The 15,842-nt window shown below is 41.5% G+C and overlaps 1 long non-coding RNA gene across 1 annotated transcript; it reads right to left on the bottom strand.

The window, feature by feature from the left end:
- Positions 1 to 7,907: 7,907 nt before the first annotated feature.
- On the bottom strand, positions 7,908 to 13,452 carry LOC124502027 (uncharacterized). Its single transcript, XR_006959823.1, has 3 exons — positions 13,314 to 13,452; positions 12,521 to 12,765; positions 7,908 to 7,948 (listed from the first exon to the last, which is right to left on the bottom strand). It is a non-coding gene; the product is annotated as an uncharacterized LOC124502027 (long non-coding RNA).
- Between the last annotated feature and the right edge of the window lie 2,390 nt (positions 13,453 to 15,842).

Genomic DNA, 15,842 nt, shown 5'->3' with positions numbered 1-15,842 from the left:
CTGTTTTAATTTGTTTCAAGAACCCAACATTTAGAAAATTCTTTCAAAATTTCTCAAGCTACAAGTAGTACGTGACTTCTGAAATGCTAAAAATGCCCAAATAGTACTCTGTTGTTCAATGCTCTCTCTCTATTGCAAGTTCCCAAGTCATTATTGTAAATGTCTTCAGGGTGGGGAGAAATGAAGCTTTTTTTCCACAGGCGTGGAGGTGACTCCAATCATAATTTTTAGTTACTAATAAAGAAAAGGGCAGCCAACTGAAATGGCCCAAGATAAATGGTTGTTGAAATTAGCATTTCTTAAAATTGGTATGGTTGGAATCTCAAAGGGTTAGAACTAATTTACAAATGGTAAGTCATAGAGGAAGCTAAAATAGGCCTAATAGGAACACAGCTTGGCATCCCCTGGTTGGTGCCTCTTTGAGCAAGACAACAGTGACTGCCCATCAGAGGTTTCCAAGTTTGAGGAATACACTCCTTAAAATTCTGTTTTGTTTTTTCTCTTAAGGGGGTAGGTGTATAAGGGCATAGTAGGAAGGGAATGTTGCCAAGTTAGAAAACTTCGCAGCATAATATCCAAATGGATGTGAACTAAATTTAATGGCAACTGCGCCCAAAGAAGGTCATTTCAAGAGGAAAATTCCAATTTATGCATGGCCAGGGTTACAGAGCTCAATGGCAACTCCTTTGAAGTTCTAAGAGCTGTTCTTTTGGGTTTCTTCCCTCCCCTTCTTTCTCCACCCCACCCTCATTCCTAGGGTATATTATGATGTGATGTAAAAGAAAGCCATGTGTGGAGTGCCTCGGTGGCTCAGTCGGTTAAGCGTCTGAGTTGGGCTCAGGTCGTGATCTTGCGGTTTGTGGATTCCAGCTCCACGTCAGGCTCTGTGCTGACAGTTGAGCTGTTTCGGATTCTGTCTCCCTCTCTCTCTGCCCCTCCCCTGCTCACTCTGTGCGTGTGTCTCTCTCTCTCAAAAATAAACAAACAGTAAAAAAAAAAAATGTTTTTTTTTTTTAAAGAAGGCGATGTCTGAAGAACATGTCCTCCCCCAAGAAAGGTATCACATTGGCTATGATAGAGGAGCCAAAAGTGTCTTTGTAGACAGGATGGGGTATGAATCCTGGCTTTCCCAGTTACAAGGTGTGTGATACAGTCAAAGTATTTAACCTCTCTGAGTTTTAGAGTGTCATCTGTGAAGTAAGGACAATAGAACCTATTGTGTAGATTGTTGAGGGGGACTGTGAAAAAGTACACAAATGCAAGACTTTGGAGTCACACTGCGCAGATTCTCATTTTTCCTGGACCAGTTTCCAGCTGTGTGACCTACAAAGTAACTACTTTATATGTGCCTTATACAAACACTTCCTTATTTATAAAGATAATAATACCCACCTCATAAGGCCTTTTAAAGATTAAATGAGATGTTGGTAGACCTCTTGCAAGTAAGTATCTGAGACAGAGTAAATTCTCAATAAATTTTGACATGTGCATAAAGTGCCTAGGATTTAGCCCAAAAGGTAAGTTCTATAACTGATTAATTATACTTACTAGTTTAGGGGTACCTGGCTGGCTCAGTCAGAAGAGCATGTGACTCTTGATCTTGGGTCATGAGTTTGAGCCCTGTGTCAGGTGTAAAGATTACTAAAAAAATAAATAAATAAACTTAAAAAACATTATACTTACTAGTTAAAAAGCTGTACCTGGTTATATACTTTGATAAATCTTCAGGTATTCAAGTTAAACACACAGGAACATCTATTTGTAATTTTCAAATGTTGTATTGAAGTATAACACACATACAGCAAAGTGCAGCCATCTTAAGTATAAATTTAATTATATCTTAACCCATGACTTTAAAAGCTAGAAGATTTCTCTGTTGATTCTGTCAAACAGAAGAAAGATTGCTTTATCTAATTAAAATGACAGTTTTATTAAGAGAGAGAACCAGAAATACAACACTGAATATACCCAATTTTTTTTTAACCAACAAACAGCACACATTTTATTCATACAATTACTTACCCACCATCCTCACTCATATTCTACAGATTTCTTGGATTCACTACAACACTGGCAGTTGCCAAGCAGAGGTGACACATTCATAAAAGTGCCTGTGAGTTTGACCTCTGTAAGCACCTGGTTTTGAATCTTAAATTTTTTTTTTCTTTAATTGATTACATCTTACAGGAAGTTCAATAGCTTCTCTTGAAAAGCTTGACAGACAGATGTTTTGCAACTGAGTGAAGCATAAACACCAATACTTCCTGGCTTTGAAAATTCTTTATTCTGAAAGATCTGGCTGAATTCACCCATCACAAGCAAATGACAATTCCTTTTAGCAACTCCTATACCTAGCAGTTGACATGTTTATTTTGACAAAGATTCTAAAGCTCTTTCTGATTTCCAAAACATTCAAATGTGAAAAAGCGAGTGTCTTAAAATTGAGGAAACATTATTTTGATACTTGATACTTTGCAACTTACATTTCATCAAAAGCAATATAGGTTGTCTATGTGTAAAAAAAAAAAAAAAAAGCCTGTACAGGACACTGTGATTAAGACTCTACTTGGCCTCATGTTTGGGAGCTAAGTTGTACTGGGAGCAGGAGACTCAAAGTGATGAGTCTTGAGTATTTTCACCAATGCAAACAGCACTCCAAGGCAATTTCTCTTTCATATTAATAATCCTTACATCTTTGGAGTGTCCACTCTGTGATAGGCACTATGCTATGTACATTATCTCCCCTACTCTCTTTTTTTGTATTTAAAAAAATTTTTTTATGTTTATTTTTGAGTGAGAGAGAGAGAGAGAGCATGAGTTGGAAAGGGGCAGAGAGAAGGGGAGACACAGAATCCGAAGCAGGCTTCAGGCTCTGAACTGTCGGCACAGAGCCTGACGCGGGGCTCGAACTCACTAACTGTGAGATCGTGACCTGAGCAGAAGTCGGATGCTTAACCAACTGAGCCACCCAGGCGCCTCTTTTTTTTTGTATTTTTTAAAGATTATTTATTTTGAGAGAAAGAGAGAGAGAGTATGTGTGTGCAAGCAGGGGAGGGGCAGAGAGAGAGAGAGAGAGAGAGAGAGACAAAGAGAGAGAATCCCAGGAAGGAGGAAGGCTCCATGCTGTCAGCACAGAGCCCAGAGTGGGGCTCAAACTCATGAGCTGTGAAATCATGACTGAGCAGAGATCAAAAGTCACATTTAACCACCCAGACTGAGCCACCCAGCTGCCCCTCTCCCATAGTCTTTATAAGTGTTCTATACAGCAGGTATTATTATTTACAGACAAAGAAACTGGGGCTGAAGGAGATCATTCTTTAGGCTAACTCATCTGTTTGGAAGGTCCTGAATTTGAACCCATGCCTGTCAGACTTCATAATAATGTTATGAAGACTCTTTCCAGGAGTAGAAAGAGGATGAATGTTTATATCCGTACATGTATGTTTATGTCCACATATTTCATTAGGGAATTTCCTTTCACTGAAGCTTTATAAAGCATAAAAACCTCACTGCTATAGGCAGTTGGGCAGAAGGTCAGATTGAATTAGTGACAAGTATGAATTGCAAATTCATTTTAAATAAAATAGATTTTCCTAATACCATCCGAATTTCAAAATGGATTCCCACCATTCTCTTTTTTGTATGTTCATAAAAACCACTTGAACTGGGCAGATTTGGTGTTATCAGCCTAATGTTACAGGTAAGAAAAACAAGGGCTGAAGAAGTTAAGTGCCTTTCCTATGGTCAGAGAGCTGTTTAGTGATAAACCCACAGCTCCCTACTCTGCAGGGTGACCTAACAAATTCCTCCTGAATTACCAGATAATTATTGGATAAGGATGGTATGTATTCGTTATATTAATTATTCATATATAAGAGATTGCCTGAAGTGCTCAAAGATGTATTTCAAATATTCCCCTTGTAATCTCATTTATATCACTCTTTTGTACTACTTAGCAAGACAGAGTTTGCTAAATGAAGGAAAATTTCTGCCCAGATCCCAATCAACTTATTATAAATTCCAAATTAATAGGGTCTAAATAAATAAGAGCTTATTATGGGGCTAAAAGCTAATAATGTTATTTGTTTCTGATATCTTTTTTTTCATTTGCTTTGGCTCCAGTTTGAGTATTTCATCTACTGCATATTTTTTTCTGTTCCTCATTAGAGATACAGGGCAAGAGAGGCACACAAGGAAAGAATTACTTGTATATGAATAAAATTAATAACCTGAAATTATAGAAGGGGGGGAGAGGCATCTTTTTGATAATTTATCATAATGTTTAGTAACAGCAATTTGCAGTAATGAAATAACTGATCTTTGCTTCTCCTGGGTATGTGTTGCATTTATCAGTTTATGCTTTACTTACATTTTTTTTATTACTCTACTTGTTAAATTATTTAAACTTAGAAGGCAACTTCTAAGTTATTAATAGTACGGCAGTCTTCTGAAAAGGGAGTCATGCAAATAGTTATTTCATTTTTTTAACTCAGATTTTTAGGAATCAAGATATGTTTGTCATTTAACCCTGGGATATATAGAGACTAAAAAGCTCAGGATCATTCACCACCCGGAACAGGGGGCTCAGCTTTAGGGCCTAGGCGAATGTATCTCTCTAAAATCAACTTTATACAAAAGTCATCTGGGTGGAAATGTGGTTCCTCATGCTGGGTCTCCTTACACTTCTGAAGGAGTCCTAAGGGAGTAAGATGAGTGAGAGCCAGACTGATAGCATGAAAGGCCTGGTGCTCTTAGAGCTATTTCTTCCATGATTAAAAAATAATGAATTTTTTGTTTGCTAGGTGTGAGGAATAAACACTCCTGGATTCCCTCTATTCTGTCGTTCTCCCTCTGGTCTACAAACACACCACAAAGGCTTCTCTGTTCCTTCCCTAAGTCACATTTCTCATTCAGACGTCCTTTCTATTTGGGGTTCCATTACTTACTTCCATTTGGTTCTTTCCTTTCCTGTATGGGCTTCTCTGTTTGTTTTTGGGCTTCTCCCATGTTTCTATTTTTGAATTGTTTCTTTCTGCAGGACCATCTCTGTATCTCACTTCTTTATCATCTTGCTCCCTCTTTTGTATCTGGTATTATTCATCGTCTTTGTTTCTATTTATTTCTCTTCTTCTAGCTCTGATTTCTTTATCTCTGGCCCCCTATTTCCTCTCCTTGATTCTCCTGTTCCCATCTCCACGCCCTTTGACCAAACAACCCCTCCCTACCTCCTACTTAAAGTCACTGAAGAGGCGCTCCCACTAGACTAGAAGAGAAAGAACAGAATAAAAAGAGAATTGAAAGGTGATGTACTGAACCTGGGAAGGGCAAGTTTAGTCATGCTAACGACTTCCCCATCCTCTTTTGGTCCCCAGGCAGTCTCCTCCACTGTCTGTGTCACAGCCAGGGACCAAGGCAGCACAAAGAGAAGGAAGCAAGAGGAAATAAAGGTGAGTTCTGGGGCAGCCACAGACATGAAGCTATTCCTTAAATACCGCCCAGTCAGCATTCATCTAAGAAACTGTACAAAACAGGATTGTGTTTAAAGTATAGAGCCACTCAGATCAGCTTCCCAGCAAGCTAGAAGCCATTCTCTCTAGAACCTAAAACCGACGGTAAGAATAATCAGATACCGTAGGTAAGTACTATCAGTGTTTCCACCTGACCCTAAATTACTTCAAAACTCTGTCTGCCAGGGTGTTAATGCCCACCTCCAGGATACACATCTTGCTTCTCATGACTTGGCTATGACCCAGCCCCACCCTTGGCAGTTTTTATTTTTAACTATTTCCAGATATGTTTATAAACAAATCATGCCTCTTAGAACCACATTGCTGCCACTCAGTCGTACAGCGGAGGAAAAATCCGGGACAGTTAACACTGGAAAGTCTGCATCTCTCTTATCCTTCAGGAAGAAAAAAAGGAGAAGAAGAAAAAGGAAGCATAACAAGTTTTTAAAAGCCAGACGAACAAGAAGCTCTCAGAAAAACCATTTTACCAGCCTAGTGGTAGTGAGATAACCAAACGTACAAACAAGGCGACCTTTCTTCCTTCCCCTCCTGACACCTGGTGTGAGGACGCTGGTGGCCAGGGTAGGCCAAGGAGGGTCGTGAAGCATTGTGCAGTCATTAGTTTGGGGGCAGCAGGGGCCGAGGACGCGCTTTTCATTTCACTTGGGAGCGCTGTGAGGAAGGATGAGGACAGAGCTGAGCTGACTCCATTTTTCCTTTTTTCAGGCAGTTAACTGCCAGTTTGTTGATTTTGAAACTGAGTACCAGGGAAAACACCTCGACTGTTCAAATTCTTCAAAACAACAACAAACCTGCACTTTTCACATGTTTTTTTTATTTTGACAAAAGTAGTCTTTTTTTTTTTTTTTTTTTTTGAGTGAGGTAAATAGGGGAAATTACCCTAAGTTTGTAACATTGTTTGCTAGGAACCTCTCTGATGTCAGTCCTTCCGCTCCTCCCACCCTGGCCTGCTCTTAAGACAAAAGAGAGAAGAGCTGGGTCTTTGGACAATGAAAACAAAGGCCCAGTGCCGAGGCCTTTGTCTAACCTTGCAGAGATCGAGGTTAGGTCTGAGCAGAGCATGTCCCCAGACAGCCGGGAGTCCTTCCTGGCAGGACAGCTTCAGGCCTGGAATCTGCCCACTCAGGGCTGCCCTCATGTGGGGACCCCTTGGTCCAGGGGCTTCTCTTTAATAACATCTGAGCTTTTTTTTTAATAAATTTTTTTTTAACATTTATTTATTATTGAGAGACAGAGAGACATGGAATGTGAGCAGGGTTGGGGTAGAGAGAGAGAGGGAGACACAGAATCTGAAGCAGGCTCCAGGCCCTGGGCTGTCACCACAGAGCTGGATGCGGGGCTCAAACTCACAAACTGCGAGATCATGACCTGATCCGAAGTCGGACACTCAACCGACTGAGCCACCCAGGTGCCCCGAATTTTTGTTTTTATTTCCTGGCTTCAAAAAGATAACAAAAGGATGAGCTAGAGAGACTGAATCCATAGAACAGAATGACACACATACACAGAAATAAGTTATATGTTCACAAATATACATACAAAGATTAAGCACTGGGGTTGCAATTTAATGATAACTTCCCCCCAAGGAACTTTTAAAATAAAATAAAAACAAATAGAGCAAAGAAAACTCCTTTGCCAGATAGGGTCCAGTTATGGGTATTCCTGAGATTTTTCAGGTTCTCTTTTGCTTGTGAGCCCTCTTGCCCCTAATTGCTGTCTCCATGGTTGGCATTAGAAGGGTCACTGCCTGGTCTCAGGACTTTCATTCCCTTTGGGGAGCTCCATACCTGTCTTTGTCTCCATTTGGTAAAATGTGGGGCTTGAAGCAGCTGTGTGCACAGTGTGGGCCCCTGCACAGAGCCAAGCAATGGTCCAAGGTAGGACGGTGTGCTCCCTACCAGCCTACACTGGGCTCTGCGCCTCTACTCTCTGCCAGGCTGCAGAGGGAGGGTTTACTGGCTTTCTGCATTCTATGGAAAGACAACTATCTCCAGGCTGAGTGTTCTCAGAAAAATCTACCACTAGAGTGGAAAAGCCACTCCTGTTACTTTTTTTGTCCTACAAATACCCATTGCTGGAAGGATATGTGACTGTGGTGCATGTAGTAGTTTCCTAGGGCTGCCATAAGAAAGTATCACCGACTGGGTGGTTATCTACTTAATAAATAAAAACTTACTGTCTCACAGCTCTGGAGGCCAGAAGTCCAAAACCAAGGTGTGGGCAGGGCTGTGCTCCCTCTGCAGGCTCTGGGGAAGGATCTGTTCCAGGCCTGTCTCCTAGCTTCTGGTAGCCTCAGGCATTCCTTGGCTTATAGATGCAACATCACTCCAAATCTCTGCCCCTCCACGGTGTTCTTCCTGTGTCTCCACATCTTCTTCCCTCTGTATGTCTGTGTGTCTGTCTCTGTATTCAAATTTCCCCTTTTTAGAAAGACACGAGTCATATTGGATTAGTGCCCACCCTAATGACTTCGTTTTAACCTGATTAAATCTGTAAAGACCCTCTTTCCAAATAAGATCACATTCTGAGGTTTGGAGGCTAGTACTTCAGCATATCTATTTTGGGGGACACAATTCAGCCACTACTGGTAGTCAACCTTGTCGTCTAAATATCTTCTCAGCTTACAAGGAACACTGCTGTCTCTTGCTTTGTGTGCCAGCTTGTGGAATCTTCTGTAACTAGAGTAATAACAGGGTTCAAACAAAGAGTAAAGAAGACCTGCACAGTATGTAGGGTTAAGTCATCGCATTGGCTTTAGAAATCTCTGCTTGGCTACTTCCCCTCAGCCTGCTCAGTCTCCTCTTCCAGTTCCACCCAAGGTTTCTTTTCTAAACTCCCAGCGCTCAGACACATCTGAGCTGCTCTTCCTTCCTGTTATAATGGCTCTCACCAGTAACAAGAGACGTATTATTCATGATGGGGGGGGGAAATGCTGGAAAATGTGTCAACACTACTATTGGTGGCCTAGTAGCAGCCCACACTCATTATGGCGCAGTTGTGATGGAAGACTGGAAGAGACATTTTGAGATCCTCAGGTGAAAAGTCATTGAAAAGAGAAATCATTCGGGTTGGATTGTCACAGCATTTTCTTCGTAAAATCAAAGCACATTTGTGTTAATGAACATCTTGGGTTCTCCTCATTTTCTAGGCAATATTCATACCAAACCCACAATACAAATCCTGTCCTCCAGGGCTCACACGATGATATGACTAATCACCTTTTATTTCCATAGCACTGCTCCTACCTCCCCAGATTCTCTTATCAGCCTCCTGAGTTAGAGTAACAGATAGGATGAGCAGGTGAGAAAAATGGTGGAGTTCAAAAAATGGCAGGGATGCACTAGGGCCTGGGTCTCCAGCCTGCGTTTCCTTTCCTCCCAGCGGGCTGCTAGCTCCTTGCACAAACTCATGGTACTCGAATAAGACATGTTGGTTTCGTGTACAGGTTGGGCCAGTTTTCAGCGTCTTGTTTGAACGTACTGTTTTTGACTTTTATTTTCCAGTTTTTCTAGTTGGGTAAGCCTGGGGTAGATAAGTTGGATCAGAGGAGAGATCCCACTCTGACTACAAAGGCTTCCCTGGCAGGTGGGATTTAAAAGGGAAGGTGGTGAGAGTAAGCTTGGAGGAGCCAGGTGATAGGCGGAGTCAAACTCTGTTTTTGCATAGAGCAGACCAGAGCACTTCATGCAAGCTTCATGCAAAAGGGCGTTGGGAGAACTGGATTTCCTTTCTTTCTTTCTCTTTCTTTCTTTCTTTCTTTCTTTCTTTCACTTTTTCCCCTCATTTGGAAAAATTTGTTTTTCTTTCTGATAATTCACTAGCACTGTACAAAAAAGTAAACAGTACATAGAAAGTGAAGGTTTCTACAATGTCAGTACTTCTCCACTCTGGCTGTGGGGCAGCCGCATAGATGGTAGTGCGAGTTATTTTCATCCAGACTTCTTCAAACACTGTGTATGTCTGCATCTTTATCTAGATAGAAATAGTACCATTAACAGAGTCATAACATTGTGATTTTTCTACACTTTCTCCTCTTACAGTGCAGAAAATTTCCCGTGTCAAACCATGAAGATGTAACCTATTCTTTTTCTTAAAAAATTACATTTCATATTTTAGAATAAAGCAATTCTTGCACAGATTCAAAGCACACAGAAAAGTACAAAGTGAAAAGTAAAGTCTTTCATGCTTTACCTCTAGTCCTTTTCCCCAAAGGTAACCAATGAGATTGCTGTAACAGTTTCCTACATATCCTTCCAGAAGTATAATTACTAATGTCTCCATACATGTGCATATAGATAACATTACTTTGTTCTGTAACTTGCTTTGTGTATGCAACACATCTTGAGATTAAAAAAAATTTTTTTAATGTTTATTTTTGACAGCGAGAGAGTATGAGCGGGGGAGGGGCAGAGAGAGAGGGAGACACAGAATCTGAAGCAGGCTCCACACTCCGAGCTGTCAGCATAGAGCCCGACCCGGGACTCGAACCCATGAAGTGTGAGATCATGACCTGAGCCAAAGTTGGATGCTTAACCGACTGAGCCACCCAAGCACCCTTTTTTAAATTAAAAAAAAAAAAATTTTTTTTAATGTTGAGAGATTTTAAAAAATCAGTATATACAGAGATACTTCCCTTTTCTGACAGATGTGTAATATTCCATTGCATGAATACACATTTCTTTCTTTCTTTCTTTCTCTTTCTTTCTTTTTTTCTATTTCCTTTTTTTTTAAATTTTTTTTTTAACGTTTATTTTTGAGACAGAGAGAGACAGAGCATGAATGGGGGAGGGGCAGAGAGAGAGGGAGACACAGAATCAGAAACAGGCTCCAGGCTCTGAGCCATCAGCCCAGAGCCCGAAGCGGGACTCGAACTCACGGACGGCGAGATGGTGACCTGAGCTGAAGTCCGATGCTCAACTGACTGAGCCACCTAGGCGCCCCTCTGTTTCCTTTTAAGTAGGCTTCATGCCCAGTGTGGAGCCCAACACAGGGCTTGAACTAACCACCTTGGGATCAAGACCTGAGCTGAAATCAAGAGTCAGACGCTTAACCAACTGACCCACTCAAGTGGCTCAAACACACCATTATTTAGTAAACATTTAAGTTGTTTTAAAATTTTGTACTAAAACAAATGGTCCTAGAATAAACATCCTTATATATTCATCTCTGTATATAGAATAAAACATTAGTGCTCAATTCTCCACCCTCTCACCAGCCCTGGGCATTAGCACTTCATTTATTGATTTATACTTTTACAAAATCTTTTGCCGATTTTTTTTTATTTCTTTTGCCAATTTGACCAGTGATATCTTGCTTTAGTTTTCATTTCTTTGATTATTAAGGCATCTAACCCTATTTTATATGGTTTGTTACCCTGAATTGCCTGTTCATGACTTTTGCTTAGGTGTTCATTGGAATAATTATCTTTTATCTTTTGATAACAGGAGGATCACATTTTCATGGAAACATGCCCACAGAACTCCAAGGATGGATCCAAGGTTTTAAAAAGTAATTATTCTTTACATATTCATAATTTTCTAATAAACTCAACACAGACCAGGCTAAAGTTTACATCTGTTAAAGAAAAAAAAAGAGATGCAGGAGGAAAGCACAGCTTGTTTTCCAATGTCTCTTGTCATCTGAAGAGCATTTTTAATTTTTTTTATGTTTCTTTATTTTATTTTTGAGAGAGAGAGAGAGAGAGCGAGAGGTGGAAGGGTAGAGAGAGGGAGAGAGAGAATCCCAAACAGGCTCTGCATTGTCAGCACCGAGCCTAATGTGGGACTTGAACTCACAAACTATGAGCTCATGACCTGAGCCACCCAGGTGCCTCTGAAGATCACTTTTTTTCTTTGTTTCTATTTTTTTTTATTTTTAAAAATTTATATCCAAATTAGTTAGCATATAGTGCAACAATGATTTCAGGAGTAGATTCCTTAGTGCCCCTTACCCATTTAGCCCATCCCCCCTCCCACAACCCCTCCAGTAGCCCTTGGTTTGTTCTCCATATTTATGAGTCTCTTCTGTTTTGTCCCCCTCCCTGTTTTTATATTATTTTTGTTTCCCTTACCTTATGTTCATTTGTTTTGTCTCTTAAAGTCCTTATATGAGTGAAGTCATATGATGTTTGTCTTTCTCTGACTGACTAATTTCACTTAGCATAATACCCTCCAGTTCCATCCACGTAGTGGCACATGGCAAGATTTCATTCTTTTTGATTGCCGAGTAATACTCCATTGTATATATATACCACATCTTCTTTATCCATTCATCCATAGATGGACATTTGGGCTCTTTCCATACTTTGGTTATTGTTGATAGTGCTGCTATAAACATGGGGGTGCACATGTCCCTTTGAAACAGCACACCTGTATCCCTTGGATAAATGCCTAGTAGTGCAATTGCTGGGTCATAGGGTAGTTCTATTTTTAGTTTTTTGAGGAACCTCCATACTGTTTTCCAGAGTGGCGGCCCCAGCTTGCATTCCCAACCTGAAGATCATTTTAAAGGAGGTAGTGAATATGCTAAGGAAATCATTCTTATCAATTTAACACAGATTCCTCATAAGCAACTCTTTGCTATTTTAGCATACACATAAATAAAAGTAATAAAACAATTGTACATGATAGACTTTCACTCATTCTGACTGATTCCCCCTCAGTTCAAATTACTGAAGTTCTCTTATAATACTGAAAAACAAATCCACTTACAGAGCCAGTGACATCATAATGATTAAGACTGAATTCATTTGCACTCCCTCACACATTTTCCTACTGGATGAGTGGCTTCCTTGTTTAAATATGGAATTCTGTGATCATAAAATGGATTCCATCCAGATACAAAATACGAAAAACTGAACTCATGGGAAATGACCCTTGCAGGGGACACCACCCTCAAGCTTGAAGGGATTTTCTATTTCATCAACTGTAGATGAACCATAATAATAAAACATAAAATATTACACAAAGATTAAAAAATCAAGAATCACATACCTTACAGCATTGTCTTCATAGTGAAACTCATTCTCAGCATCTATAGCCAGTCCACTTGGTCTCTCCCCAGGAATCATCCCTCAGTAGAGCTGAGGGATCCTTCTCTGTGCTTCCAGAACACTGCATGCCTCTCCTTGCTTACTATACAATTTTGAAATGACATGGGATGCCGGTTTGCTTGCTAGCTCTCCAGGTCAAGGCCCACGTGATGTTCAGTTTTGTGTGCCTGCTAGTTGTCACAATACCTGACACAGAAAGGGTTTTGTTATTACTTGTTTTGCTGTGTTGCTGTTAATATTTTGAACTATGTGAGTTCGAGCCCTGCGTCGGGCTCTGGGCTGATGGCTCAGAGCCTGGAGCCTGCTTCCGATTCTGTCTCCCTCTCTCTCTGCCCCTCCCCCGTTCATGCTGTCTCTCACTCTGTCTCAAAAATAAATAAACTTAAAAAAATTTTTTTGAACTATGTGGAGAATAGTTTTACTCTCCATTTTTTGGGTCACCTGTGGCAAACACAGCTGACTGCCCATCTAACAGCCACCACTGTCACTTTCCCCTTTACCCTTGCTGGTTGAGCCTTGATTTTGTTTGATGTTTCACTCTCCACAAAGTTATGTGCTCAGGAAATGACTCCTCTTGCCAGAGCAGAAGTGGGGGCGGGGTATGAATGGTGACTGGTCTGTGCAATGTGGGCTGTCCTCTTCCCCTGGCCTGTGGCCCAATTCTAGCCAATGAGGTCTGAGAGTAAGCCACCTGGGGAATTTTGGAAAAGGGCTTTTCTTATAGAGAGACTCACAGGAGGAGCTGTCTTCTTTCCCCTGAGATCCCATGGATTATCTGGAACTGTGGCAGACATCTTGCAAATGAAGGTGGACATGAGACCACAGAGACATCCTCCATGGTGTGGTTGAGCTGGAGTCACTGGCCTGCCCACTTTCACTGAAAGAGAATGAACCCCTGAATGCATCCCAATAAGTGCATCACCACATGATAAAAATGGGAAGACCCCAGAGGGGAGGAGCCTCTATTGGGAGAAACAGAGTCAAAATGGAAAGTTAAAAGGAATCAGGGTTTATCTCATGGTAGAGAAGCCTCTGGATAAACCTGGTTGCTGTTTTCAAGTTCATGGAGGGTTTCAAGGATTGAACATCAAATAGTTATACCCCATGACTTCTGCAGACCTAACGGGAAGAGGAATCTTAATTAAAGCAGGAGAGACTCTGCATGGATTTAAGAGAGAAATCTGCTTGTAGGAATGATAGAACCCTGACATGGGCCCCTGACAATGAGAGTCTGTCCCTTTGAAAATAGACAAGAGGGAAAAATATGAGTCTTAGTGGATTTTTTGTTGTTGTTGTTTATTTTGAGAGAGAGAGAGGGAGTTTGCACATGCAAGCGAGTGGGAGAGAAAGGCAGAGAGAGAGAATCCCAAGAAGGCTCTGCACTGTCAGTGCAGAACCCAATGCGGGGCTTGAACTCACGAAGAGTGAGATCATGACCTGAGCCAAAGTCAGACGCTTAACCAACTGAGCCACCCAGGTGCCCCAAATAGGAGTCTTTGAACAGTTTACTATTCACCTACTTAAGGCAATGGGAATAACCAAATGACTACTTGAAGTTTGTCATTTTGTGCTAATTTAGAGAACATAAATTACTGAAATTTAAGTAGGTGAAGAATCAGCTGCAGACCTCCAAAAGTATTCATTAGGCTGTAAGTTTGATCTGACAGAGCTGGAAATACCTGTTTCATCAATATAAGGCCAAAATGTCAGCGTGACATTATAATTTACATGGAACACACACTACTTATCAGAGCTTTGTGATTAGTCATGTGCCCAGAACAAGGACACTGCATGAGAAATGTAGCCTCAGGGAAGGTGGCTGATTATTTCTGGAGTGTTTATTAGTAAAGCTGATCCCAATCTGAATTCACTTTTCCATGGAAGAATGTAAAAATGAGTATTGGATTTCGTCAGTTCCTCTTACCATGTCAACACCCTTAAGTGCACACAGCAGGCAAACCACCAGGCCATGGGTGTGGGGCAGCCCTGCTCAGGGCCACCCATTCCCAAGGCCAAGGCCTGGGTTCAAGGACCTACTCAAACAAATGATAATTGCAAGTTGAGCTGCTAGCTGAGAAATTACGGCATGGATCATAAGTAACCGGAGACAATAACTACCTCTCCCCTTACAGCCAATTTTATATAAATCCTATTATTAGCAAGACTCTCACATGAAACCCGGAAGTTAACATAAATACAATAAAGGCATATAAAAATTGGCCTCAAAAGGTGCATTCTTGTTGATTTGATTAGGTACACATCACCACTTCATTTTACTGGCATTGCAGGCTGGAGCATTTCTTTTCCTTATGAATTTGGTAGGACAAATCTTAAAATGCAGATTCTGCGTATTGTAAGCCATTTTTTTCACAAATCAACGAGTACTCTTACGGTCACACCAGGCATGTTTTCATCGAGGCTTTTACTCCCACAGCAGGAGTTGACCCTGACCCAGCAGGACCCTGTCCTCTCCCTCAAAACGGTCTCTCCAACTTCTGTCCTCCCTTCTCCTTTCATCCTGCTTTTGAAAAGCCCTCCACACCCCTGCGTACTTCTCCGCGGCTCTTGGCAGCCCTGGAAATAGTGTCTGGGTTTTGAAATCTTCCTGATTTTAGATGAGATGCCCAGGAGCTGCGAGGTGCTCCGCATGAGCTCTGGCTGTGCTTTCCCCTCCCATTCCTCCTCCCTCTCTGGGCAGCCTGCCGTGGGTGGAGGGGAGTCTGCATGTGTAGCTGGTACCAAGTAGATGGTCTGTTTGGGTCCTCGCTCTTTCCCTTCAGCTCATGAGACCGAAGAAGCGAGGGACCAGCCCTCACACAGGATCCCGGCACTTTACATCGAGGCTGTGAAGAGACCCAGAGCTGGCAGCAAACCCTAATCTCCCATCTAGCAACAGCGTGTCTTCGAGCAAGGCATTTAATCTCCGAATCTCCTCTAAAAAGTTTCCTATAAGGTGGGTAATGACACGTGCTTCCTACACCGTTGTGAGGATTAGGTAACAGACATTTAAAAAGCATCTATGTAGGGGTGCCTGGGTGGTTCAGTCAGTTGAGCGTACCACTTCAGCTCAGGTTATGGTCTGTGAGTTCGAGCCCCACAGTCAGGCTCTGTGCTGACAGCTCACAGCCTGGAGCCTGCTTTGGATTCTGTGTCTCCCTCTCTCTCTGCCCCTCCCCCACTCATGCTCTGTTTCTCGGTCAAAAATAAATAAACATTAAAAAAAAAAAGGCATCCATGTGTTACTCAGTGTTGTTCTAGAGAGG

The sequence above is a fragment of the Lynx rufus genome, unplaced genomic scaffold (genome assembly GCF_022079265.1).
Source record: "Lynx rufus isolate CCGP_SWC_20201006 ecotype Redwood Valley unplaced genomic scaffold, mLynRuf1.p SCAF_1, whole genome shotgun sequence".
Taxonomy (NCBI): domain Eukaryota; kingdom Metazoa; phylum Chordata; class Mammalia; order Carnivora; family Felidae; genus Lynx; species Lynx rufus.
Note: the sequence above shows the minus strand (reverse complement) of the source record. Positions and strands in the feature narration are given on the sequence as shown.